The sequence below is a fragment of the Mustela erminea genome, chromosome 1 (assembly GCF_009829155.1).
Source record: "Mustela erminea isolate mMusErm1 chromosome 1, mMusErm1.Pri, whole genome shotgun sequence".
NCBI classification, from domain to species: domain Eukaryota; kingdom Metazoa; phylum Chordata; class Mammalia; order Carnivora; family Mustelidae; genus Mustela; species Mustela erminea.
The window spans coordinates 151900410-151928138 of record NC_045614.1 but is presented as its reverse complement, the minus strand read 5'-3'; the positions used below and the strand labels follow the sequence as shown (position 1 = coordinate 151928138).

The 27729-nt window shown below is 38.4% G+C and overlaps 1 protein-coding gene and 1 long non-coding RNA gene across 3 annotated transcripts in view; one reads left to right on the top strand and one right to left on the bottom strand.

Annotated features, from left to right (window-relative positions):
- The window catches only part of TFDP2 (transcription factor Dp-2), a 171835-nt gene extending 151653 nt beyond the window's left edge, over window positions 1–20182 (bottom strand). Inside the window, exon 1 of one of the 2 annotated variants that reach the window (XM_032347010.1) lies at window positions 19829–20182. The gene's annotated coding sequence lies outside the window, so the exon portion shown is untranslated. The remainder of the gene's footprint in view (window positions 1–19828) is intronic. The other variant, XM_032346992.1, reaches the window with a different exon arrangement.
- Window positions 20183–20259: 77 nt separating this feature from the next.
- On the top strand, window positions 20260–23559 carry LOC116593153. Its single transcript, XR_004286781.1, has 3 exons — window positions 20260–20432; window positions 21337–21491; window positions 23379–23559. It is a non-coding gene; the product is annotated as an uncharacterized LOC116593153 (long non-coding RNA).
- Window positions 23560–27729: the final 4170 nt, after the last annotated feature.

Sequence of the window (27729 nt, the reverse complement as noted above, 5' to 3'; positions counted from 1 at the left end):
GAGGTGTAAAACCAGTAAGAAACAACAGAAATGCTCAAGAATTGGAGACATCTGAAGGTAAGAGTCTGGCTTGGGGCTGAAAACAGGAATACTGGTCAAAAGTTTGAATAAGAAATACTCAGAAATCCTACCATGTAGCCAAGAAACTTCTTCTCCTGCCCCCTAGCAAGAGATAAGTGTTTATATTCTTAATACTAAATCAGACAGGATGTAGAAAGCAGGTCCACACAAGGTTGTGTGTCATATCCTAACACAAAGAGGCTAAATGAAGATTTATATACTGAACAGTGGACCCAGCTCTATCCTCCAAATCAGCTTCAGAACAGAGGCCAATCAAGCACACTCCTCCATGGGGAATCTGACCCAAGAGAAAAGACCTGCAATCATTCAATCACACTGTGTAAGATTTGCAGTAAACAACTCGCCATAGAGTTTTTTACTCAGCTTTTTTTACTGCCTCACTCTTTAATCTGAACAGATGGCCAAAGTTTACTGAACAATTGAGAAAAGCCTTGAATGTGCAATGAAAGACCAAATTAACAAAACAACAGTAGAACAAATTAATAAAAAGTGTAAAAGAAAAAAGGGGAAAAAAGGAAAAGAAGGAAGGGCAGAGAGGGAGAGAGAAAAAAAGCAAAATAAAGATAGGTAGAGCAGTGCCTGGGTGGCTCAGTGAAGTGCCCGTCTTTGCCTCAGGTCATGATCTCAGGGTCTTAGGAGCCCTCCTGCATGCAGCTCCTCAGCAGAAGTCTCCGTCTCCCTCTCCCTCTGTGTGTTCCTTCATGCTTGCTCACTCTTCACCAATAAATAAGTCAAATATTTTTAATTTTTATTTTTTAAAGCTTTTAAAAAATATTTTATTTATTTGACAGAAAGAGCAGGCACAAGGACAAGCAGGGGGAGTGTTAGGCAGAGGACAGAGAGAAGCAGGCTCCCCACTGAACAAGGACCCACCCCCACCCCAACCTGGGGCTCAATTCCAGAACCCTGAGATCATGACCTGAGCAGAAGGCAGACAATTAACCGACAGAGCCACCCAGAACCCCTCTTTTTTTTTTTTTTAAGATAGGTTGGAAACCTTCCACAACACAAAGTAGAGCAAAAAGTTAAAAATTAGATCACCAATCCAGAATGCCCAACTACAAAAGAATTACAGAAAAGGAAAAGAGGAAAAAAGGAAGGAAACTATACAAAAGTATGACATTTCTGTTTCTAGCAACACAGTGAAATAAATGATCTGTAAACTTTATCTTAACAAAATATCTAGAAATGGAGAAATTAAATATTCTCTCAAACACTGAGCTCACAAAAAACCAAAGCTTTCAGCCGCCATGGAGGAATTTTTCAACATTAATCAAAACTCAGCTTTTAATGGCTCTACAGTGACAACAGACAAGGCCTTGAAAACTACATGAAGTTAAGAGTTGGAATTGAGGCTTCCCACCCGCTTCCATACATTCTCAATGAAAGGATGGACTAGGGAGAGGGGAAAATCAACCAACATTTAAGAAAAGACAAGAAAATGTCTCCCTCTAGCTCTGGATTATAGGAATCAGGAGAATAAAAAGATTTAAAAAGACTCAGATTCAGATATCACAATGACCTCCAATTAAAAACAAAACAAAACAAAAACCATTCACCTAGACTCCACAAAACATTAAAAAGAAAGAGATCTTAAGAGCAGGCAGATAATCATATCAAAAGTATAAGCAAAAAAAAAAAAAGAAAAAAGCAATAAGGTTTAAGGAAAAAATTTTAATTTCATACATCAAAAAACATTATCTGCAAAGTAAAATGGCCATCCCCAGAATGGGAGAAAATATCTGTAAATCATATAAATGTATGATCAAAACCCAAAATATATGGAGAACATCTAAAACGCAACAATTAAAAAACAATCTGATTCAAAAATGAACAAAGGACTTGTATAGCCCTCCAAAGAAGATATACAAATTGTCAAGCACATGAAAGGACACTCAACATCACTAATCATTAAAGAAATGCAAAATAAAACCATGGTGAGGTACCACCCTCCACCCATTAGGGTGACCACTTAAAAAAAAAAAAAAAGGAAACAACACAGAAAGTATTGTGAGGATGTAAAAAAAAAAAAAAACCAAAAAACAAAACTGGAACTCTTCTGCACTACTGGTAGGAATACAAAGTGGTCTCTGGAAAACGGTATGGAAGTTCCTCAAAAAAAGAGAAGTAAGATTATATGATCCAGCAATTCCACTTCTGGGTATATACTCAAAAAAACTGAAAGGAGGGTCTCACAAAGATATTTGCATACCCATGCTCACAGCAGCATTCAAAGTAGCTAAAATTTGGAAGTAACCCAAGTGTCCATCAAAAGATAAATGGTCAAGCAAATTGTGGCAGATTGCTATGATGGAATATTATTCAGCCTTTAAAAAGAAGGAAATTATGTCACGTGCTACAACATGTATGAACCTTGAAAACTACACCAAGTGAAATAAGCCAGTCACAAAAGACATACACTGTATGATTCTACTTACAGGACTTACATGACTATTCAAAGCAGTCAAAATCATAAAAGTAGAATAGAGGTTGTTGGGGGCGAAGGGGAGGGGAGAAGGGGGAGATACTGTTTAATGAGAAAAGAGTTTCAGTTTTTCAAAATGAACAGAGTTCTGGAGATGGTGGTGATTGTAGCACAACAGTATGAATATACTTAACACTGAACTAACTGTACACTTAAAAATGGCTAAGATCAGGGGCACCTGGGTGGCTCAGTGGGTTAAAGCCTCTGCCTTCAGCTCATGTCATGATCTCAGGGTCCTGGGATTGAGTGCTGTGTCAGGCTCTCTGCTTGGCAGGCCTGCCTCTCTGCCTACTTGTGATCTCCGTCTGTCAAATGAATAAATAAAATCTTTTTAAAAATGGCTAAGATCATAAACTTTATGTTATATGTACCTGACCACAATTTAAAAAAAAAAAAAAACTGGAGAAAAATCAGAGAGAAAAACAAAGGAAAGACAACTAGACTGCAGAGGACTTCTAGACAACATTAAAAGCAAAAACACTGTGAAGTAAATTTTTAAGGTGCCAAGTAAGGGAAAATAATAGCAAGCTAGAATTTTAAACTATTTTTCAAAATAAGGGTGAAATAAACACATCTTCAATTGGTTTACCTTTATAGACATTCAATAAAGAGACATTCAAAAAATATAATTCAGGAAAATGGAAACTAAACTGAAAATGCAAAAGAAAGAGGAAAAGAATAAAAAAGAAATGAGTATATATAAATGAACATCATCTGTACAGTAGCTATACTGAATAATTTTAGAAAATGAAAAATGGGGGACAGAAAACAGGAGGAAATATAGCCTGGACAAAAATACTGTGAGAAGGGAGAAGCTTGATCAGAATTAAAGAATTCTATGGGCCTGGTGTTATTTAGGAAATATTGGGTTAAATTAAATATAATCCCTAAAAATATAAAGACAACCACTGAAAGTATAAAACAATCATCAAAAGCACACAGGAAAGAACAGAAGCAGCACAGAATGAGGGGCACCTGGGTGGCTCTGTCAGATGGGTGTCCCAACTCTTTGTTTCAGCTAAGGTCATGTTCTTGAGGTTGTGGGGTTGAGCCCTGCATGGTTCTCAAAGTTCTGCAGAGAGTCTGCTTGAGATTCTCCTTCTCCCTCTGCTCTTCCCCCACCTCTAAAAATACATCTAAAAACAAGCAGCACTGAAAAAGCAGTATACATAGATAGTAAAAATAAATACAAATTCATAAATAAACTCATTAGTTAAAAGACTTGACACATCAGGCTTAAAATAAACAACAAAATCCAACTGTTCTTTGCAAGAAACGTATCAAAAACATACCTTCAGAGAAAGTAACAGAACAAAATCAGAAAGACAGTGTGACTCTATAAATAGACAAATGGTCTGTATAAGAGCATTACAGAGGATAAAGAGGATATGATTAAAGGTTCTTTTCAGCAGGAAGACAAATATTCTAAATTTGAAAGTATTTTATAACGTAGTCTACAAATGTTAAGGCAAAAAATTACAAACGTACAAGTAGAAGCTGAGAAACCTACCATTATACAAGAAGATTTTAACACATATCTCTTAGTAATGATGAGCCAAATAGACAAAAAAGAAAAGTCAGTAAAGGTATATAAAATTTCATCAACAAATTAGTAAGTTTGATCTAAGATACATATATGGAAACCTGTCCCCCAAATAAAAGAATACACATCTCTTCCAAAGTACTCTCTTCTAAACAACACGTTGTTTGATGAGGTCAGCTATAACCTCCACACCAAAACCAGGCAAAAACAGAACTAATGTTAAGTTACAGTTGAATTTAACTTATGTATAGCAGCAGCAGCAACAACAACAACAACAAAAATACAAAAACAAAAATCAGTAAGTAGTAGGATTATAATGGTAGAAACAACTCAATAGCAAAGATGAAATACCTAAGAACAGATTACAAGAAATGTAAAAAACTTACACAAGTTTTAGGTATGAACTGAAAACATCTGTTTACACAAAGCCTGTAAATGAATGTAAATGAATAATTTTAATTATTCACACAGAAAGTGTGAATAAACCCAAATGTCCAACAACTGATGAATGGATAAACACAATGTGGTACAGTCACACAACAGAGTATTATGGCGATGGAGTACTAATACATGTTACAGAAGTAAAAACCTACAAAATACTATGCTAGCTATAAGAAGCCAGTCACAAGGGCGCCTGGGTGGCTCAGTGGGTTAAGCCACTGCCTTCGGCTCAGGTCATGATCTCAGGGTCCTGGGATCGAGGCCCGTATCGGGCTCTCTGCTCAGCAGGGAGCCTGCTTCCCTCTCTCTCTCTGCCTGCCTCTCCATGTACTTGTGATTTCTCTCTGTCAAATAAATAAACAAAATCTTTAAAAAAAAAAAAAAAAAAGAAGCCAGTCACAAAAGGTCACATGTTGTATGATTCAATCTATAGGAAATATTCAGAGTAGGAAAATCTATAGAAACATAAAGTAGATATGTTGTCAAGGGCAGGAGAGAGAAGGGGATGGGGAGTACTATTAATGGAAACATCATTTTTTCCTGGGGTGATGAAACTGTTTTGGAATTAGGTAGTGGTGACTGTTGCACATATCTGGAATACATGAAAGATGGCTGAATTGTACAGTTTAAAAGGTAAATTTTTTAATGTGAATTATCTCTCTCAATAAAGCTCTTTAAAAAAAACCTATTTGAGAAAATTTTTTTAAAACTCCTAAAAGACAGTAAAGACGTGAACAATGGAAAGATATATCCTATTCTTGGGTAAGACAACTGCACATTATAAAGATGTAAATTCTCCCTAATTTTACACATTCAATGTAATCCCCCCAAAAATACTAACAAGCCATTTTATGAGGTGAGACAAGCTGATATTAAAGTTGGTATAAAGGGGCGCCTGGCTGACTCACTCAGTAGAGTACGTGACTTTTGACCTCAGGGTCTCACGTTCAAGCTCCCCAGTGGATATGGAGCCTGCTTAAAAAACAAACAAACAAACAAACAAAAAAACCAAAAACAACAACAAAAAAACAAACTGGGGCACCTGGGTGGTTCAGTGGGTTGAGACTCTGCCTTTGGCTCAGGTCATGATCCCAGGGTTCCGGGATCGAGTCCCACATCGGGCTCTCTGCTCAGCAGGGAACCTGCTTCTCCCTCTCCTTCTACCTGCCTTTCTGCCTATTTGTAATCTCTGTGTGTCAAATAAATAAATAAAATCTTTTAAATAAAAACTACACAAAATAAAGTTGATATGGAAAACATTCAAGAATAACCAAGAAAGTACCAAAAAAATATGGAAACAGCCTTACCAGACATTAAAAATACTATATAGTTTCTGTAATTAAAATATTGTGGTACAGATGCATGAATAGACTAACAGGTCAGTGACACAATACAGAAGTCCAGAATTAGACCCAAATATATATGAAAATTTTGTATCTGACAAAGGTGGCATCTCTAATCACTGAGTAAAGGTGGACTTTTTTCCCAGATGACTTTTAAAATTGAGGTAAAAAACATACAACATGGGCGCCTGGGTGGCTCAGTGGGTTAAGCCGCTGCCTTCGGCTCAGGTCATGATCCCAGGGTCCTGGGATCGAGTCCCACATCGGGCTCTCTGCTCGGCGGGGAGCCTGCTTCCTCCTCTCTCTCTCTGCCTGCCTCTCTGCCTACTTGTGATCCCTCTCTGTCAAATAAATAAATAAAATCTTAAAAAAAAAATACAACATAAAATTTACTATCTTTTTGTTTTCTTTTTTTTAAGTAGGCTCCACACCCAACCTGGGCTCATCCCATCCTGGTGCACGTCTTGATCTCAGGGTTGTGCATTCAAGCCTTCAAGTGAAGCTAGGCTTCACTCCAGGTGAAGACTACTTAAAGACTACTTAAAAAGTTAAGACTACTTAAAAAGTTGCATGCTCTATAAATTGAGCTAGTAAGGTAACCCTAAAACTTAGTATCTTAACCATTTTTTAGTGTAAAGTTGAGCAGCATCAAGTATATTCACATTTCATGTAACTTATCTCCAGAACTCTTGTCATCTTGAAAAACAAATTCCATAACCATTAAACAGTTACTCCACGTATTCCCATCCCCCAGCTCCTGACAACCACCATTCTACTGTCTCTACGATTCTGACTACTTTAAGTAGAATATAAGTAGAATCATACAGTATTTATCTGTTTGAAACTGGCTTATTTCACTTAGTATAATGTCCTCAGGATTCATCATTGTTATGGTATGTGTCAGAACTTTCTTCCTTTTTTAAGTCTGAATAATATTTCTTTGTATGTGTAAGTCACACTTTGCTTATCCATTCTTCTGTTGATGGTCACATGGGTTGCTTCCACCTTCTGTAAACATGGGTACACAAATATCTCAAGATTCTACTTCTTTTAAAAGATTTTATTTGAGAGAAAGAGTCTGTGTGTACATGTATATGAGCGGAGGGAGGGACGAGAGAGAGAAAAAATCTCAAGCAGACTCTGTGTTGAGTGCAGAGCGTGATGCAGGGAGGGCTCAATCTCATGACCCTAAGATCATAACCTGAACCAAAACCAAAGGTCAGATGCTTAACTAAGCCACCCAGGCACCCCAAAACTCCAATTTTTTAAAGTATATACCCAGAAATGGAATTGCTGAAACATACGGTAATTCCATTCTTAATTTTCTGAGGAACTTCCAAACTGTTCTCCATGGTAGCTGCTGTTCCATTTCATGTTCCCACCAACACAGTGTTCCAATTTCTCCACATTCTTGCCAACACTATTTTTTTCTCTCATTTTTTTTATAGGTGCCATCCTAAAAAATGTGAGGTGATTATCTCTTGTGATTTTGATTTGCATTTTCCTAGTAATTAGTGCTTTTGAGCATGTTTTCATATGCTGGTTTGCCATTTGTATATCTTCTTTGGAGAAATGTCTACTTGAGTCCTTTTTCATTTTTCAATCAGGTTGGTTAGTTGTTTTTTGGAAGAATTTCTTTATATACTCTAGAATTAACTCCTTAAGAGATATATGATTTACAAATCTCCCATTCCACAGGTTGTCTTTTCACTCTGTTGATGGTGTCTTTTGATGCAGAGAAGTTTTAAATTCTGATGTAGTCCAATTTACCTATTTTTACTTTTGGCACTTATGCTTTTGATATCAGGTTCAAGAAATCTTTTTAAAAAATATTTATTTATCTATTTATTTAAGAGAGAGAGAGCAGGAGGGGCAGAGAGAGGGAGAAAGAAATCTCAAGCTGACTCCACACTGAGTGCAGAGCCCCATGTGGGACTCAATCTCAAAACCCTGAGATCATGACCTGAACCAAAATCAAGAATCGACGCTTGAACAAGTACAGTACCGCCTTGGTGCCCCGGTCCAAGAAATCTTTATCAAATTCAATGTCATGAAGTTTCTTCCTTACTTTTTCTTCTAAGAGTTGTGTAGTTTTACTCTTAAACTGATTCATCTTGAGTTAATTTTTATGTATGGTATAAAGAAAGGTCCATATTCATTCGTTTTCATGTGAATATCCAGTTTCCCCAACATCATTTGTTGAAAAGGCTGCCACTTCCCCATTAAAGGGTCTTGACACCCTTGTTGAAAATCAACTGCCCATATATGCAAGGGTTTACTCTGGACCATTATATTCCATTGATTAACTGTCTGATTACTGAAGCTTTGCAATAAGTACTGAAACTGAGAAGGGTGAGTCCTATAGCTCTGTTCTCTTTCAAAATTGTTTTGGCTACTTAGGTTCCCTTGAGATTCTATATGAATTTGAGGATGGATTTTTGTATTTCCATAAAAAACATCACTGGGATTTTGATAAGGATTACATTGAATCTGTACATCATTTTGTGTCTTTTAACAATATTAAGTTTTCCAATCCATGACCAGGTTGTCCATTTGTGTCTTCTTTAATTTCTTTCAGCAATGTTTTGTACCTTTCAGTGTAGTAGTGTACCAAGTATCTCGTTCTTTTTCAAGCTATCCTAAATGGAATTTTCTTAATTTCCTTTAAAATTGTTCACTGTGTAAGTGTACAGAAATGCAACTGATTTTTGTGTGTTGATTTTTTATCCTGCAACTCTGCTGAACTTACCAGTTTTAACAGGTTTTTGTATACAAAATCTTTAGGATTTTCTACATATAAGATCTTATTGTCTAATTAGAGGCCATTTTGCTTCTTTTTTCCAATTTAGATGTCTTTTATTTCTTTCTCTTGCCTAATTGCTCTAGCTAGAAATTCCAGTACTATGTTAAACAGAAGTGGTAAATGCAGACATCCCTGTCTTATTTCTGAACTTAAAAGAAAAACTTGTATTTAAGATTTATTTGAAAGAGAGAGAGAAACAGACAGAGGGCACATACACTGCACAGGCAGAGGGGCAGAGGGAAAGAATCCCAGGCAGACTCCCTGCCTAGCACAGAGCCCCACGTAGGGCTCAATTCCATGACCCCGAGATCACAACCCAAGCCGAAATCAAGAGTCTGACGTCCAACTGACTGAGACACCAGGTGCCTCTAGAAGAAAAGCTTTTAGTCTTTCACCACAGAGTATGATGTTAGCTGTGGGCTTTCCATATATGGCCTTTATTATGTCGAGATAGCTTTGTTCTGTTCTTAGTTTGTCGAGTGTTTTTGTCAAAAAAGAGTGCTGGATTCCCTCAAATGCTTTTCTGTACCAGTTAAAAAGATGAACTTTTTAATAAAAAGTGCTAGGTAGCCATTTTGAAAAAGATAAAATTAGAGCCATATCTCACTCCATATGCCAGAATAAATTCCTAAGGATTAAAGATCTGGATGTAAAAAAATGAAGCCAGGCATCCATCAACTTAACCAAGTGGCCAAGTAAACATCACTAATGATAAAATATATTGACATGATTAACCCTTTGATATGATGTTCTGTGAAAGAAAGACACATTATTCTTTGTGGTATTTTTATCAAAAATGCATAACTGCACTTCTATGAGATAACAATGGACAAACCCTAATAGAGGACATTCTGAAAAACACATAATCAGTACTCTTCAAAAGTGTCAAAGTCATGCAACAAAGAAAAACTGAAGACTGTTAGGCAAAAGAGAAAACTAAATAGAAGTAACAACTAAATGCAATGTGGGGGGCAACTCTCTTGGGTCCCCTCCATCTTCGGGAGCTTTGTACTATCACTCAATAAACTTTGTACTGTGGCTCAATAAAAAATAAAAAATAAAAAAAATGCAATATGGGAACCTGCACAGGATCTTGGACCAGGAAATGTCATTAGTGAAAAAACTGATGAAATTCAAATATGGTCTGTAGTTTGGATAACAATATCATACCAATGTTAGTTTCTTACTCTTAATAATTATACTACAATTATATAAAATGTTAACATTAGGGGAAATGGGCTGAGGGACATAATTAAACTCTCTCTACAACTTTTACAACTTTCCTATAGTTCTAAAATTAGTTCAAAATAAAAAGTGTTTTTTTTTTTAAAGAAACAGAGCAATAATTATACCATTAAGAGTGATAACCATCAGGGGCGCCTGGGTGGCTCAGTGGGTTAAAGCCTCTGCCTTTGGCTCAGGTCATGATCCCAGGGTCCTGAGATGGAGCCGCGCATCAGGCTCTCTGCTCAGGAGGGAGCCTGCTTCCTCCTCTCTCTCTGCCTGCCTCTCTGCCTACTTATGATCTCTATCAAATAAATAAATAAAATAAAATAAAAAAGTGATAACAATCAAAAGGACTAAAAGTAGATGTGGTTATGGTTATTTACCAATCCGTGCTCTTAGAAGTTAGGGTAGTTCTCTAGTAGCATTCACGACTGCAAACGGATTCTATGGTACTGGTAATGGTCTATTTCTGGATCTAGGGTGCTGGTTACACAGCTGTTATTTCGTTAGTGAAAATCTGTGCAATTTTAAAAATCTACCACTTTTCAATAAAAAGTGCAGTTAAAAAAAAAAAAAACAAAACCAAGAGTTTAACTCTGGAGAATGGGACTAAAAATATGAAAAGAATCTTTCTCTTAAAAAATTTTAAAATTGGGGCACCTGGGTGGTTCAGTCATTAGGCAGCTGCCTTCAGCTCCAATCATTGTCCCAAGGTCCTGGGATTGAGCCCCCCACTGGACTCCCTCCCTACTCTGCTGCAAGCCTGCTTCACCCTCTCTCACTCCCCCTGCTTGTGTTCCCTCTCTTGCTGTCTCTCTCTCTCTGTCACATAAATAAATAAAATCTTTAAAAAAAAAAAGAAAAGAAAAATTTTAAATTGATAACAGCCAAATATTAATACAAGAAGCCAAAAAGACAAACCTGCGACCCTAAGCCCAGAAGAATCCAGAAAGCACAACTGGCCTACTTTATTTCCTTATCCTTACCTACCTGATCTCCTGGAGCACACTCTTAAGACAAAGAATAGATAAAATAGGAAGTGTCTTAATAAGGAATATTGGATACAGTAAGATTCACACACAGGAACCACTAGAAAACATAAACTGTGAGAACTTCCAATCCTGGACATAGAAATAATACCAAACACAGACTGGTTAAAATAGATGTAGATTAACTATGTAAAATTCATCAAAACTGCTTTAGCCACAACACAAAAAACTGCTTCATATTCTGCCTATTGTTCTAGGAAGCTTAATAAATATCTAGATGATAGGCTGAGAATTATTATTCTACCCTTGAAGTAGTTAAGATGATAAAAAAATAATCAGAGAAGTTTTACGTAAAAGTAAATCAAATTGATGTAATAGTTTTCTGTTTTCTTTGAAGGCCAATCTGAGTCAAACTGATTCTTTCCAGAGTGAAATACTGGAGTGAGTTTTACAGAAACAGGAATAAGTACTAAATAAGTCAGAGAGTTTCAATATTAAGATAACACAGATAGCCAGTCTGAGTTCCCTTCAGCAGTTTGATCGAATGCTTCATTATATGCCTAGAGTTAAAGGCGAAGAGGGAAAAAAAAATCATTCTGTGCTAAATATTCTACTTTGATGAAGATATGCAATCTTACTTTTAAATACACTTACTGGGATGCCTGGGTGGCTCAGTAGGTTAAGCCGCTGCCTTCGGCTCAGGTCATGATCTCAGGGTCCTGGGATCGAGTCCTGCATCGGGCTCTCTGCTCGGCAGGGAGCCTGCTTCCTCCTCTCTCTCTCTCTCTGCCTGCCTCTCTACCTACTTGTGATCTCTCTCTGTCAAATAAATAAATAAAAAATCTTTAAAAAAATAAAATTAAATAAATAAATAAATAAATACACTTACTTTCTTGTTACCTATTCAATTTCCCACACATAAACTGAACTGGCCACTGCATCTGTGACTGTGAAATACATCGTACTCCTGCTCTGTGACTAACAATAAACACTGCCACTGTTATCCGCAATTATATTTTTATTCTTCTTACTTTCTGGAAACACTTTTAGCCTTTTTCTCTTCTCTCATCCCAACATCAAGACTTTACATCATTTCATTAAATTCATTTTTCTTTTAGGCTACATGTATTTAATTTTTGAACAATTCAAAAGGACATGTGACACATAATATAGACCTTAAAATAACATAAAATTATTCATGTAACAAAGAAGTTAGGTTAATGCCTTATCTAAGTATGTACTCATTTTTATTTGCAGCAAACCCATCAGTATAATAGATTCACACAGTTCATAATCATGATTAACCAATTAACTGAAATACAGCTGAATGTAAGATAGCACATACATTACACAGAAACTATTTTTTAAATTAGTAAACAGTGATGCAGTGAAAGGATTATCAGTCAAAAACAATGGCTAATTTTCAAATTACTCACTCACTTATATTTGGATGAATTCACAACATTCCAGAAAAACAGAAACTCTACTGGAAAGATCAATAAGGAAGAAGCTATAAAGACCGTTGGGTTCTAAGATGAATGTTCAAGTCCTAGGACAGTATTTTAGTAAGGCACTATAGTGAACTGACTAGCACTAGAGTCATATAGATACATGTTTCAGCCCTAGCTCTGCCATTACTGCCTTTCTGATCCCAGTAAAGTAACTTGTGTCCTCATCTGTAAAATAAAAGGCATTAAACATACGTCCTACACTTTGGGGGAGAATTAAGTGAGATCCTTATCACATAGTAGGTGCTGGGTAAAGTAAGCCATTATAAATTCATAATGAATACAAAATATTCAGACCGTGGATCTTTATCTTCTTACTTAATCCTAGAAAATATATTGTGATCTTTTACATTTTGCAGATTATGGAGGAATGGTCTTATAAACAGGATTCCATTTTTTCAATGAGCTACTTATATCAATAAGATCTCTTATTTTCTTTACTAGTTCTCTCTTACATCTCTCTTGGAATTTCTTTGTTATGAGAAAGAAGTGTTTTGTTGTAGTGACCCCTTCCTAAAAAGTCATTTACTTAATATTAATTTCATATGTCTTTGCTTAGCATTTCAGTTTCTTGAAACTTGTCACTTAATGTCAAAAGAGGAAATTCAATTGTTTTGAACTCTTTCCCAACTTCTACTCATCTACAAAACTAGTAACTCAAAACAGATCTTCCTTAGAATTGTAGTATCTAACAGTCCTGATTATCCCAAGGTTACCACTGGATCTGATACAATAACAATAAAAGAAAATAATTCGATTCAGGAAGAGAGAATACTTTAGTAGCTATTTTTACAATAACTGTGATATAGTATGTCTGGAATAGTATGAATTTAATGGCAAGTTTAGTCAGAATGTTAACATTAGTAAATATTTTACTGCTTTTCATACATAATGATCATATTTTTCATGCTGATTTTCAGTTTATATTTCTTGCAATTACTGCACAGGTAATACATTCTGTTGCCTGTAAATAGTGATTTGTCCAACTTAAAAATACATAATCATTATGCTCACAAAATTTTCTACTTATCAAGATATTATAGCTTAAAAATTTTAATTAGTGCAGAATTACTTATCTGACAGGTTTTCCAAATACTTACTAACCTAAAAGTCACTTTATTGACCACCATTTCTTAGTTGTATGTGTTCTGAGCGAAACTGCTTATCACCACCACCTTTCTCTCCTTTGAACAGCATTTAATAAATCCTTTTCTTTTATAGGTAGTTTTATATTACCATCACAATTTCAAGGATGCTGTGAAGAAAAACTTAACAAATTGATTTTTAAGTGTCCACTCTCGTGTGAACTGTAAAAGAGAAGTTAGTGCCTCCGGTATTTTGGTTTTTTGGTTTTTCTGAAGGCAGCACCTCATTGTATGCTTCCAACGATGGAGCCTTTGAGAAAGTGGGAATAGGTTTACATACCTACTTTTATGCTTTTATTTATTGTTAATTTTCACTTTTATTTACCTTTTTATTGAAGTATAGTTGACACAATGCTAGATTAGTTTCAGGTATACAACATCGTGACTCAACATCTCTATACGTTATGCTATGCTCACCACAAGTGCAGCTACCATCTGTCACCATACGACACTATTACACTTCCACTGACCATAATGTCTCTGCTGTACCTTCATCCCCATGATTTAACTCATTCCTTAACTAGAAGCCTGTATCTCCTACCCCCAGTTTCACAGCTTTCTGCCCAGGCTCCCAGCCCCCTTCGGCAACTAGTTTCGATTAAACATTTTATGTTGGCAGTTTTGAAATATGTACTATTTTCCCACATTTATAGGTTTGCTATTTTAAAATTTGATTTAACTTAACTAGGACTGAAGTGGTCCCCTTAACAAACTCATTCTTCAGTAATAACATACTTAGCTCTTTTTTTAAGTAACACAAAATCTGTTAAAAATTATTATGTTTTTGAGTGTTTAAAAAAAAAAAAGATTTTTCATTCTCCAAATCGTTTCCTCTATTCTATCTTTCCCTGCACTAGCTTCCCCCCCAACCCCCAGAGCAAAAGAAAGCTTAAGCAGGGTTGGGGTGGGGGGAGGGGCCGAGGGAGAGAGAAAATCTTAAACAGGCTCCATGCCCAGCAGAGAGAGAGAGTGGAGCACAGACTGAACTCGGCAGGGGTTGGATATTACAACCCTGAGATCACGACCTGAGTCAAAATCAAGAATGGGACGCTTAACTGACTGAGCCACCCAGGCACCCGTCCCTGCACTTCGAATTTTTGAAGGGCTAAAGTTATGTAATGTTCCTTTGTCAACTCTGTGCCTCACAGAGTGCCTATAACATAGTAAGCACTCCATTATCCATCTACAGAGTGACTCAGTCGAAGACCAGCTGGTGGGAGGCACCGTCTCTCCATGCTTATCTGACTGATGGTTCCCATTATCCCTAAGAATGAGGAAGGTTAAAGGGGTGAGGTGGTAAGGGGTTTGAATTTAAAAGGACAATAAACAGAAAAACTAAGGGAGATGGAAAGTACTGAAAATTAAAAATCTAATTAAATCATTACAGATTATTCCAATGGGGAAGAAAAGATTTTAAAGAAATCCATAGATTTTAAAAGCAAAGATGACTCTGGCTGTAATGCTTAAGCATTAAAAACAGAAAAAGATTAGAGGGTAGGTCAACGGGAAGCCATTACTGCAGGGGAGAGAAGAATGGAGGCAGGCCCAGACTATGGGAACAGTAGGAACAGAGAGACACAGATGAGGATTACCTTTTTGCTTTAGGCATCTCTATTAAGAAAATTCTCTCAGATCACATGGGGTGAAACAAACACTGGTATTCTGTGTAAAAGGGCATTTAATAAATTTAATCAATGAATTAATGAAAACCAAAGCTCAACATAAATGAAAAGATTAGAGAGAATTCCTAACTGTTCCAGGCAAACCTTCAACAAGGTATGCAGCTCCAGATGGAATTTCCACATAGCTGCTGGCAACTGTTCAGAAACTATGGCAGGCAGGAGAGGTTGCCATAAGGCTAAAGACAGGATATATGTAAGAAAAAAAAAGAGACAGAAGATTCTGTCAACCTTTTTTCTTTAGATTTTATTTATTTATTTGACAGAGAGAGAGGGATCACAAGGAGGCAGAGAGAGGGGGGGAAGCAGGCTCCCTGCTGAACACAGAGCCCTACCCCAGGATCCTGAGATCATGACCTAAGCCGAAGACAGAGGCTTAACCCCCTGAGCCACCCAGGTGCCCCTCCTGTCAACCTTCTTGAAGTTTAATGTAACTCTAGCCAGGATTCTAGAATCATTACTGAGTTTTAAGTCTGTGAACATAGAAAAGGTACCAACACACATTACTGTATATTTATACTGTCCAATGTAGTGTTAATTAGGGACATATAATGATAGAGAACTGGCTCTTTTCCTGACAGTTACTGAACTGATAGGATTTTTTAGTAGTATATAAAATCATCTGGTAGGATTTTTTTTTTAAATGAAGTATATAAAGTTACCCAACTTTTAGGAAGGCAATTGTTAAAATTTCTTGTATATTTCTTGTGAAAAATTGGAAATATTTGAGGTGAATAATGCTAACTTAGCGGGATTTCTAACTGTCTGAACAATATGAGCCAAAGAATTGAGTTTTTCTAATCAACCTTAAAAGAGGTCTCTAGCAGAGCCAACCTCTGTTCTTAGCCCTGCCTAGTCAACATTTTAGTAAGATATGCATGAAGGCAATGTCAGCATTATCAAACGTATAGTTTATCAAATCTATGGTTAAAAAAATAAGCCCATATTTATCATATGACCAAATCAGGTTTTTTTTAAAAAACTCAACAGAATGGAACCAATCTGACAAGATAAAATTTAACATGGATAAATATAAAGTTCTACCCCCCCAAAAAATCCTATTAAAGAACTGGGAGAACACAGACAAACAACTCAAGAATTTTAGTTGACTACAAAATCAGTAGTAATGGGTAATGTATGCAGCACTTAAATGCCAGGGACCATTCTAAATGCTTTACATAATATGTTCAATTACAATCCTATAAGACAGGTACTACTATAAACCCCGTTTTAGGAGGGGCCCCGGGTGGTTCAGTTGTTAAGTGTCTGCCTTCAGCTCAGGTCATGATCTTGGGATCCTGGGATCGAGTGGCGCCCTGGGCTCCCTGCTCTGTGAGCCTGCTTCTCCCTCTCCCTGCAACTCCCCCTGCTATGCTCTCTCTCTGCCAAATAAATAAATAAAACCTTTTTTTTAAATGCAGTAAATTTAAAAAAAAATTTACAGATGAGAAAAGTGCAGCCAAAAAAATGTTTACATAATTTACCCAAGGTCACCCAGCTGATAAGCTATAGAGCTAGGATTTAAACCCAGGCAGGCTAGCTCCAGAGTCTGTCTTCTTAGCCAGGACATTATTATGAATTAACAGGGCAATATGGTTGCCAAAGAAGCAAATCTTTTCTTAAAGTACATGTTTTAAAATCAGAGAGGTTACTTATGGTCTTCTCTACTGGTTAATATCTGTGGGTACCACATTTTAAGAAAAGTATGGATGAACTGAAAAAAATGCACATATAAGCCATCAGTAATGGCAAGACCCTCAAAGCAAAACAATAAAATCATCAGAAGAGGTTAAAGATGGAGAATATTTTGTCTAGATAAGAATTAATGGAATACAATAAGTATCTTAAAAAATCTGAAAACCTGCTTATGGAAAAGACAGAACAAGAACTAGTGACGATGGAATTTCTGGTTCAGCAAAGGAAATCACATACCCAAACACCGTATGTCCAAATACCTATGCCTCAAAAACTAGATAACTCCGAATCTTCTCTCCAGAAAAAAATACACAAATGCATATAATTTTGCATCCTGTTCCAAGAATTCAGAAATCTACTTTTAAATCCATTCATGCCCCACCCCTACAGTAAGATGTCTCAGATCAAAATGGAAAGGATTCAAATATGAAAAGGCAAGTATATATACTAATCTTTTAAATTTATTACAACTTATAATTCTATGACTTAAAAAACTCAACTCTATGCTTTCTAGTTTCTCCTGAGATCCATTATGATACATTTTGCAGTAAGTCTAAAATATGATGATAAAGAAAAAAAGTGAAGTAAAATTTGCCAATTGACGTAAACTGTAAGTTCCTAGATAGTATGGCTTATTATTTAACCTTGAAAAGAAACATACTCAAGTTTAAAAATGAGATGCTGATGTACTGTACTACTCAACATCTAGTATAATACCCATATTAAGAATTTCCCTGCTCTGCTTTTAAAACTTCATTTTAAACTCTCCCTTCTTATCCTTTGTTCTGGGTTAACTGTTAAGATTGACAGACAAACAATAGACTAGAAGTCAGAATACTTAGGTTCTCATTTACTACCTTTACTATGAATTTAATTTTTGCTTAGTCTGTCTCCTCACCGTGTTCTAAACCTCTCAAATATCTAAAAGGGCTTTAAAATGCTGTGGTGCAATGTGAAGATCATGCATTTTTTATAAAACATAAATTATCAACAGCAAGAAAACAAACCCAGTCTTTCTATCATTAAGAAAAAAAAATTTTTAAAAAGCAAAAGTACTTTCACATTTCAATACCTAATTCTAAAAAACAATATTTGAATCCTTTAGGGTATCTTTTAGTGTATAATTCTCATCCACAAATGCTTCTTCTCCCATTAAGCATAAACATCTGTACATCCAATTTCAAGTTGTACTGAGAGCAACTCAGCTCAGACAGATAAGATTTTTGGCTGCAAGGGGAAAACCTGAAAGTGCCAGTCGGACTACACACTTAACAAGAGTTGGGGAAAAAGTTATGTGACCGCAGAATACGAAGTATTACACACTTGAAAATTCTGCTTTCCCTCTTAAACAACTAGAAATAAAGAGAACTCAAAACAAAGTTTGGTAATTGTTGGGCCTTTATTAAATATAGGTGCCACACTGCTGAAACTGCAACTGTACAGCCAGAACAGAGCTAGAGACACCATGTCTGCCAGTAGACTAGACTCTAGTTCCAGGCACAAGATGTTCTAATAAATAACAAAAGCATTCAGAGCCAGTACACAAGGGTGATAGAATCCCAGGTCTACACATTTGATTTTTCTCCTGGTGTTATGTGAGAATAGGCACTACTATTAAAGACTGATTATAGTAACAGGATAGAGATAAAGCTTTAGCTAAATTATAGGCTAACCAAGGAAATGAGAAAGCAACATGCAATGTCAGATCAACTAAATTATTTTATATTTCATTTTGAACACAGATTGGGTCAGGACTACAGTGTAAAGAGAACAGATGAATAACTTTATATTTACTAGGTGAAGATAATTTCAAACCATTACGAGAAAAGAAGAGTGGCCCAGAAAAAAATTAGGCTATAGAAGTCAAATGAAAATATATAAAACTAAGATTTAGGGGAAAAGGGGAAGGAAGAGAATGAGCTACTGACTTACTAAAAAGAGAGCACATAAGTGGGACAGGGAGTCTGAGCCCTCTGAGATAGAATGAGGAAGAGAAACGTATCAAAGGCTCAAAGGGAGCATCGAGAGTAAATATGAAAAAGGATGAGCCTGTTAACTGTTTCAGAAAAAGAGAAACAACAATGCAGGGCACTTTTCTGAACCGGCATTCACGGCAGACTATAATAAAAATGCCTAACTCATGCAGAGCACTTAATATGCGGTGAGCGAGGTTCCAAACGCGTTCCACAGACTGGTCCATTTGCTCCTCGAAATACCTGGAACAGGCAGTTACTATTTTACAGATTAAGACCTGAGACCACACAATCCAAGGTAACACAAGCTGGTACTAGAGGCTGAGCGCTCATCCACTTAGCTGAAGTGTGTTTCGGAAAGAGCCTACAAAACCTTTACACTTCTCTGTGGAGAGGCATCTTAGCTCTGGAATCTCTCAAGGGAGTGTGGGCCCTAAAAGCGATCCTCTACTTTAGGGAAAAGTTCCCTTCTGCGGGATATAAGATTCTCGGAAGCGCAGAACGCTCTGTTAACTCTCAAGTACACCTGGTAAAGACAGATGGAGGCGTGTGAGTCATGAACGGCGGAAAAGTCAGAAAACCAGCCTCAGAAGCCATCGCTGTGCCCTGAAGACCTGAACAGACCGAGAAAGTAGAGAGCAGCACTCCCTCTCTCCCACGAGGCGTGACACGGGGACCGAGCCTCCTCCCAATGTGCTGGGGAGGGGGGGGGCTCTCGGGTTTCCGACTCCCCCCCGCTCCCCCGACACTCAGGGGTTACTCGGCCAGGCCTGCGCGAACGCGTGGGAACAAACAGATGGGACTAGCGGTACCGAGGGGGCCCCAACGCGCAGGGAGGGAAACCTGCCCGGGAACACGAGGGGCCGGGTCCAGAGGCCCTCGACAAGCGGCCCCGCGCCCTAGCCCCGGACCTTACCGCCGCTCGGCTGCAGAGGACGAGGCTGCCACTCAGGGCGGTTCTTCCGAGCCTGGGGCGCGGCTTTGGCGCCGCCGCTCCTGTGGCGCCCGCGCTTGGCGGCGGCCGGGTCCCGGCGGATTCACACTAGGGGAAGGGGTGGGCGATCCGCGGCCTGCCCGGCGAGGCCCTGGAGTTCGAGGCCCGGGGACGCCGACCGTGCATGCGCCGGCGAGGCAGCCCAAAAAGGAAGGGTCAGAGCGCGCCCGCGTGCCGAGAAGCAGCGGCGGCTGCAGGCCGTCTCACAGACTGCCTCGTCCGCCCTCACCCAACCCAGCCGCGGCCCCGCTTCCCCCGCGCAAGCTTTGGCGGCGGAGCAGCACGGTGAGCTCCGATTGGCTCTCGGTATGCGTGACGTAAGGCGCCGCACCCCACGGATTGGCCAGGTCGGCGGTGCGTGCGAGGAGTAAACAAACCCCGCCCCCAGGCCACCCAAAGAGAGGAGGGGGCGGTGAGGTGAAGGGGCGGGACCTGAAGCGCTCAGCCAGGGTCTCCAGTTGCCTGCGGGAGCTTCTCAGTGGGTACCTCGCGGTGACCGGAGCCGTCCGCTTTCCAGCTGCCTGCGGTGCGGGCTGCAGGCCTGAGGCCTAAAATTTATAGACACGCCCATTCCCCATCCCTTACCCCGGGCTCGGGTCCGAATCTTCACTTTTCCATCCAACCCCATCCCCCAGAACCGAAGTAGGAAGACCCCATCTCTCTTGGGAGAAAAGGAACTAAGGCGGTTGTATCTGGGTCCCCAGGCCTTTGATGGGTCGCCCCCGGGGAGCAGCGGGGAGGAACGTGGGGACAAGTGACTTTGAGGCCACGTGTGAGCCACCCCGTAGTTAACTCTCCGGAAAATGGGTTAGAGACCACTGGAGATGTGGTTCTTCAATACTCAGGCAAATAAAATCCAAACCAGGCCAGGTCACCGTGTCATTTAGAACTGAAGAGAAAATTGCGGCCCACGCCCCCAAATACCTATCCATTTTGTTCAAAACTAAAACATTTTGTCTCTTCAGTGCCTATGTGAAAAATCACGTATGAGCTTACATTCTAGGGAGTGGAAAAGAAAATGTGCAAAAGAAATAAGCAAAATGCAAACTATCACATGACAGGTGCTATGGGGGGAGGGGGATGAGCAGAAAAGATCTTTGAGGGATGGCTTGTATTAAATAGGGTGCTCAGGGAAGGCGACAGAAAAGATGCCATTTAAGGAAATATCAAAAGGAAGTGAAGGAGGTGAGAGAGCACCTTTGGACTTTTCTCCAGGGTGGGGTGGAGAGACAATTTCTGCATAATTGTACATAGATAAACTCCTAGGAGTTCAAGAACGCCAAATGCAGTATTCTTTGGACTGATTCTAAAATGCAAAAGCCCCAGTGGAGTGATTACCATGCTTTTTCCAGTAACAAATCAATGGTATTTATTAAGTTTCCACAGAAATTTTGTTAAGGTTTCAAATTAACGAATTATTTTCATTCTAGGCACAATGAAACAAAAATGAGCAAGACAGAAAAAAAAAAAAAGACAAAAACAACACCTCCACTCTCAAGTCTAACAGGAGAAATGGATTGTAAACCACTTCAGTACAATGTGTAAACAACCATGACAGACACATAGAGCACTTGCACTAATCTGGGTAAGACGGATAGTTGTTATTAAGTAGCCGTAACTCTCTCAGGATCTCCTTATCTATAAAAAAAAACTCCATGCTTAATTTTGGAGGAGGGCTATGGCTGTCAGTGATTCTCTAACCTCTTTACCAAGTTTCAAAGATGGGAGTCTGAAGACAAAATTAAGTTGAACCATATAAATTGCTAATATTTGGCAATATTCATATGGCTCAACTTACTCTCTTGCAGAGTTAATATGAGGATTTTGCTCTGTAATATACATATAGTAAGTGTTCAATAAATGATCGCAATTATGATTAGATAATACTGCTTTTGAAAAAATGGATTTAAAAGTCAATGTTTCATAACACCTTCCAACACCGTGAAGTAAAATGGGCAGTGAAAGTTTCAAATTTTCCATATACTGGTTTGATCTAGCTGTGAATTTCCATGACCTAATCAGGGTATGCTGTAAAAGACACTAAATGCTAGTTTCACAGCAGGCCAAGAAATTCAGAATAAGGAACAGCTTGGTTTTAAAGCCAAAAACTGAAAATTCTCCAGAACAGAATAAATTGTCAAGTTGCTTCAGGGAGGAAAATTCATGTAAATCAATTTTTTGTTCCCACTCACAGTTCCAATTTAGCAATTTGCACAACACTCAGCTCTCTTCCTTCTCATTTCCCCATTAAGGGATCTTATTTCCTTTGGAAAGGAAAGGAAAGCTTCCAGTATCTCCCATGCCAGAGAGTATTTGTCTGAGATATGACAGAACACACACTGATTCTGCAAACACTTATTAAGTACTTATTGTATGCCAAGAACAGTGCAAGTCATGGGATATACACATATAAATGTCCAAAGAACTCCATTCATGGGTATTCCTTGTGCTTGGAATAATCCCCCAGTGCACCCACATCTCACCTACATGTGCCTTCTGAGATTACTTTCTTCTCTAAAGCTTCCTCTGCCTCCCCATCTCCAGCTCTTTTCCCATTAAGCTGTGTCTTTTTTTTTTAAGATTTTATTTATTTATTTGACAGAGAGAGATCACAAGTAGGTAGAGAGAGAGGGAAGCAGGCTCCCCGCTGAGCAGAGAGCCCGATGTTGGGCTCGATCCCAGACCCTGAGATCATGACCTGAGCCAAAGGCAGCGGCTTAACCCACTGAGCCACCCAGGCGCTCCTAAACTGTGTCTTTTAAACAGATTCTAATTACTCATTTAGTATCTGTATCTTGTAAACTTCTTGATATTCTGAGCCATGCCATCCTATTCACTTACTGTATCCTCAGTGCTAAAGAGAAGCTCAGTAAGTTTTTATTGAATGGATGAGCCACAGCCCTGCACAGTTGGAAAGAGGAGAGAAGCATTAAATAAATAAAGTCTCTACTTATAAATATATGGGCCAAAAAAGAGAGGGCTATGGAAGACTCAGATCTGCTACAGTTAAACCGGAGAAACTTGCATGTGCTTCCTCCTCTCCTGCTTTCTGCAGGCCCAGCCAAAGGACTTCTGGACTAGTGCCTCTCAAGCTTTCATGTGCACAGGAACCACTCTGAGATCTTATTAAAATTCTGACTCTGAATCAGTAGGTCTGAGGTGGGGTGTAGAGGCTGCATTTATAATCAGCTCCCACCTGGTGCTGGTGCTTCCACACCAAACACCACACTTTTGAGTAACAGGTTCTTTTTTGTTTTGTTTATCTATCTATTTATTTATTTATTTATTTATTTGACAGAGAGAGCACAAGCATGGGGAGCAGCAGGTAGAGGGAGAAGCAGACTCCCTGCGGAGGAGGGCGCCTGATGTGGGGCTCAATTCCAGGACTCTGGAATCATAACCTGAGCTAAAGGCAGTTAGTTGCTCAACCAACAGAGAGCCACTCAGGCGACCCTCAACTTTTTTTTTTAAGCATCCTGTTGTCACACCTAATCATCCAGTGACTGACAGAAGAAAAACCACTTAAAAGGAAAATGTGTTAAATCAAGGCCTTGTCTTCCAGAGACTGTCCTCTAAGCTTTGAAATTTCCTCACGCCAGGGGCACTGCCTTCTCCTAAGCTCATTTCTGGAATGACTTACTTGGTTTGGCCAGTGAAAGGATTTCATAGTCACCCTTAGTAAAACTAATTTCTTAATATCAAACCTAAAATCTTTTTATGATATTTTATTCATTCTAAAAACATAAGTGTGAAGTATAAGGAATAATGATAACTCCTTAAGTACCAGCATGAGAAACAGAAGATTAACATCAATGGAGCTCTGTGTGAGCCTCTCCAGTGCAACCCTCAGCCTTTCCCTGACCCTCCCTATAATAACCCTATTCTGAATTACAATCTTCTTGGTTTTCTTGACAATTTTAACACATATGTATTTAACTTCAAGCAATATATCGCTTAGTTTTGCATGTTTTTGAACTACATATATCTGGTCAAACTTTATTACTCATCTGAAAATTACTATTATTGGCTCATTTAGTTTGAGTCATCTGTCTTGATGTAATTCATTTATTTTCACTGAATGCAAAATGTAACAAAGTTTATATAATCCATTCTCTGATAGACATATGGAGTTTTTTTTTTTCTATTCTGCCGTAATGAATATTCTTGTACACCTCTCCTTTTTAGACGTGAAACTTTCCATAGGGTTTTAGTTACGTACTGCGGTGAGAGTCAAAATACTTAATGACTGGTGATAACACAACCCTTTGCTTGTTGTCCTTCCCCACTCCCCCCCTCCCCCGAGACAAATTCTGCACAAAATCATTGGGAAATGATTCCAAGGAACAGGAGTATGCACTGGGAGGCTTGAAACATGAAGGAGGAAAAGCCAGTCCAAGTTATGTTTCTGAGATATCACCTGCTTGAGGCCACTGAGGCTTGATGGAGCAGGAGACTGCAAGGAGCTGTGAGAACACACTTAAACTGTCCACTTAAGGAACGGAAGAGGGCATTTAAAAAAAAATTTTTTTTTAATTTATTTGACAGAGAGCAATCGATAGAGCACAAGCAGGGGGAACAGCAGAGGGAGTGGGAGAACCAGGCTTCCCACGGAGCGGGGGAACCTGATGCAATGCGGTGCAGGGCTGGACCCCAGGACCCTGGGGTCATGGCCTGAGTGAAGGCAGTCACTTAACAGAATGAAGCCACCCAGGTGCCCCAGAGGAGCGTGTTTATACACTGGTTCTTATCCCCATTGTTTAAAAGTTGTACCATAGGGTGTCGGGTCTCTAGCATCTCCTGGTTTGACCATGGGTGACAATGACAGAGTAGATTTGAATCAGTTCCAAGTTGGGAGGCAGAGAAATCCCAGCCCAGAAAACAGGAGCTGGGTGATACAAGGTGATGTCAGGTTATACCTGGGCAGGTGACTGCTGTAACAACTGGAATAAAAAGGTGGGCCAAGAGGATGTGAAGTGGACCAAAACATGACCAATATGGATATAAATAACAAACACATAAATAATAAATGGAAGAGAAGAGACACCTCTCCCTTATGATAGAATTTCAATTAATAAATGTAAAGAAATAATGTAAATAAAAAATCACCATTATTAGGCAAATAGTACAGGAATGATGGTTGCCAGCAAGAACTAACCATGGATGCTCAAACTAGTGAGTGGAAGTGCAATGGGAAACAGGGTATTTACGTTGGTCTGAAACTATCTCCTCACGAGATGCTTATTAATTATAAAGGGGCAAACAGTAACCTTATGATGGAAAACCTTGGCAGATACCACATATATCAACCTGATCAAGGTTAACATCATCAATAAGAAGACATATAGATATGTCTTCATGATAGAATGCACTGAGAAGGCCACATCACTTCTGCAGCACTATAACAAAAATTCAGACCCTTAACCTAATCACAAGAAAATATCAGACCATCCCAAATTGAGGGACATTCTATAAAGTAACGGCCAGTACTCTCTGAAAATGTCAAGGTAAAAAAGACTGAGGAACTGCCAGATTGGAGGAGACTAAGGGGACATGAAAATAAATGCAATGTGGGGTCCTTGATTAAATCCTGAGCCAGAAAAAGGACAGTAGTTGGAAAATTGACAAGATCCAACTAGGATCTTGTCTGTAGATTAATCCTCTTCTATCAATGTGAATTCCCTGGTTTGGGTGATTATATTATGGTTATGTAAGATGTTAATTAGGGGAAGCTGAGTGATGAGGGGAACTCTGTGCCATTTCCACAACTTTTTTGTTAAGTCGAAAAATTATTTCAAAATAAAAAGCTAAAAAACTAAATACTGGGGGATCTCATTAAAATACAGAATCTGATTTAGAAGATCTGGAATGAGGTCTTAAATTCTGCTTTTCTGAAAAGCACTTTGGTGGCACTGAGGCTACTGGTCCCAACAACATATTTGAGACTTTTCTTCCTCCCATTGTGTTGAAGTGAAACTGACATGCAATAAACTGGGCAAACAGTAAATTTTGAGTTTGGGCATATGTATACATCCATGAAACCACTGCCATAATCAAGATAATGAATTTATTGTTGAGAGTCCGTTTTACGTGGCTCTCTCATTTCTGCTTATCTTGCAGAGACAGAGGACTTTGTTGCAAAATTGTGTCTCCCTCCAGAGCAGAGGGCAGTTTTGTTTACTGTCCAATATAATAAAATAACTTCCTCTGGAGCAAGCATCAGACACGTATACTTGCACCTGATTACAAAAGCCCATTACAAAAGACTCAAGTTTCCTAAGCTTGCGATTCCTCAGCTGTATTGCAGACTCACTGTGTGCCCAGCATCAACCTGGACTGCTCCCTGTAAGAGTTGAGAAGCAAAGGAAACCAATGCAAATATGAAGGTTGTGATGTTTGCTATGCCTTAAGGACAGAGATTAAGTCCTTAATCTCTTACTCCGGAGTCTCCTATCTTCTGCCAATATCCATGGAACTGTGGGAGGTTAATTTACTAGTTTCCAAGTAAAGTAAAATTTCAAACTCTTCTCAGTTCTTGACAGTGTTTGCTGATGAAGCAGAAATGCTGACAGAGACTGGAATTTCTAGGAGAGACAGGACCGGAGCCTCATGGACTGGATTAAAGGATATGAGAATTCCCTGGCCCCAAGAGTTAATGTTCTTGCCCAAGTGGTGGGTGAGGGTGAAGGGAAATTAGCAAATCTAATGTTTCCGCCCTACGATCTCCACCTCTTCATGGGTTGTTTCTTTTTCTAAATAGCAAAAAAAAAAATCCATTATTACTCCTTACCATCCCCATGTTTTCCTACAATTGCAAGATTCTTTAAAAATATTCCTATAAATTTTAGAAAAGCCAGCTCCACATTTCTCCATAATGCCCTGCCCTTATCCTCCCTAGACTCATACTACGTTGACCTAAAATAAAATTAAAAGAAAACCCCTCTCTTCCTTCTAATAAGTGAATGTTTATCATTCTTCAAATTTCCTTCTTTGGAATGATACCATGGGCCTCACTACAGTCAGGGAATGGAACCCAGACTTACTGAATCCTTCACCATCCAGATGTTGCTGTGCATGTGTGCAAACCCAAAGCAATGAACAGAAAAACACTAAATAAAAATGGCCTTAAAACATAATATTTACAGAAAAAATCATTTACTGTTTCATTGTAGTTTCCCAAATAACTTTAATTTTCAGAAGGGATTTCTAACAACTGTTAGGTTAATTCTGTCATGTTAGCATTTGAAATTATTTACCCTCATTATTTAAAATCTTTCTAGGTATTTAAAAATACAGTACACTTTCACAACAAATTATATCATTTTTCCCACCACAAAGAATTAACCCTCTTCTCTAGTAATTTCCCTTGTACAAGAATGTACAATATGAATGATAACCCTAACAGGATCTAAAGAGGCAGGGTTACATGAAACTTTTCTTCTCTAACCATATTAAGCTCAAATTTATCTTGTAGTTAACTTATGTTTATTTCTGTGTCCTTCTTCTTCTTTTTTTTTTTTTTTTAAGATTTTATTTTTAAGTAATCTCTATACCCAGTGTAGGGCTCAAACTCACAACTCTGAGATCAAGAGTTGCATGCTCTACCAACTAGGCCAGCCAGGTGCCCCAATTTCTCTGTAACCTTCAAATATGCAGAAACCAAAACAGGAAATTGTATTAATAAGAATTTCCAGGTAAAATTCAAAAACAAATCCAAAATTAAAGTAGAAAAAAGATAAGGGAAAAATTCACATATACATTTCTATTGCTATGCATCCCAGATTGTATTTGCAGATCTCAACATTGGTTTATGAGGTTCTAAATGA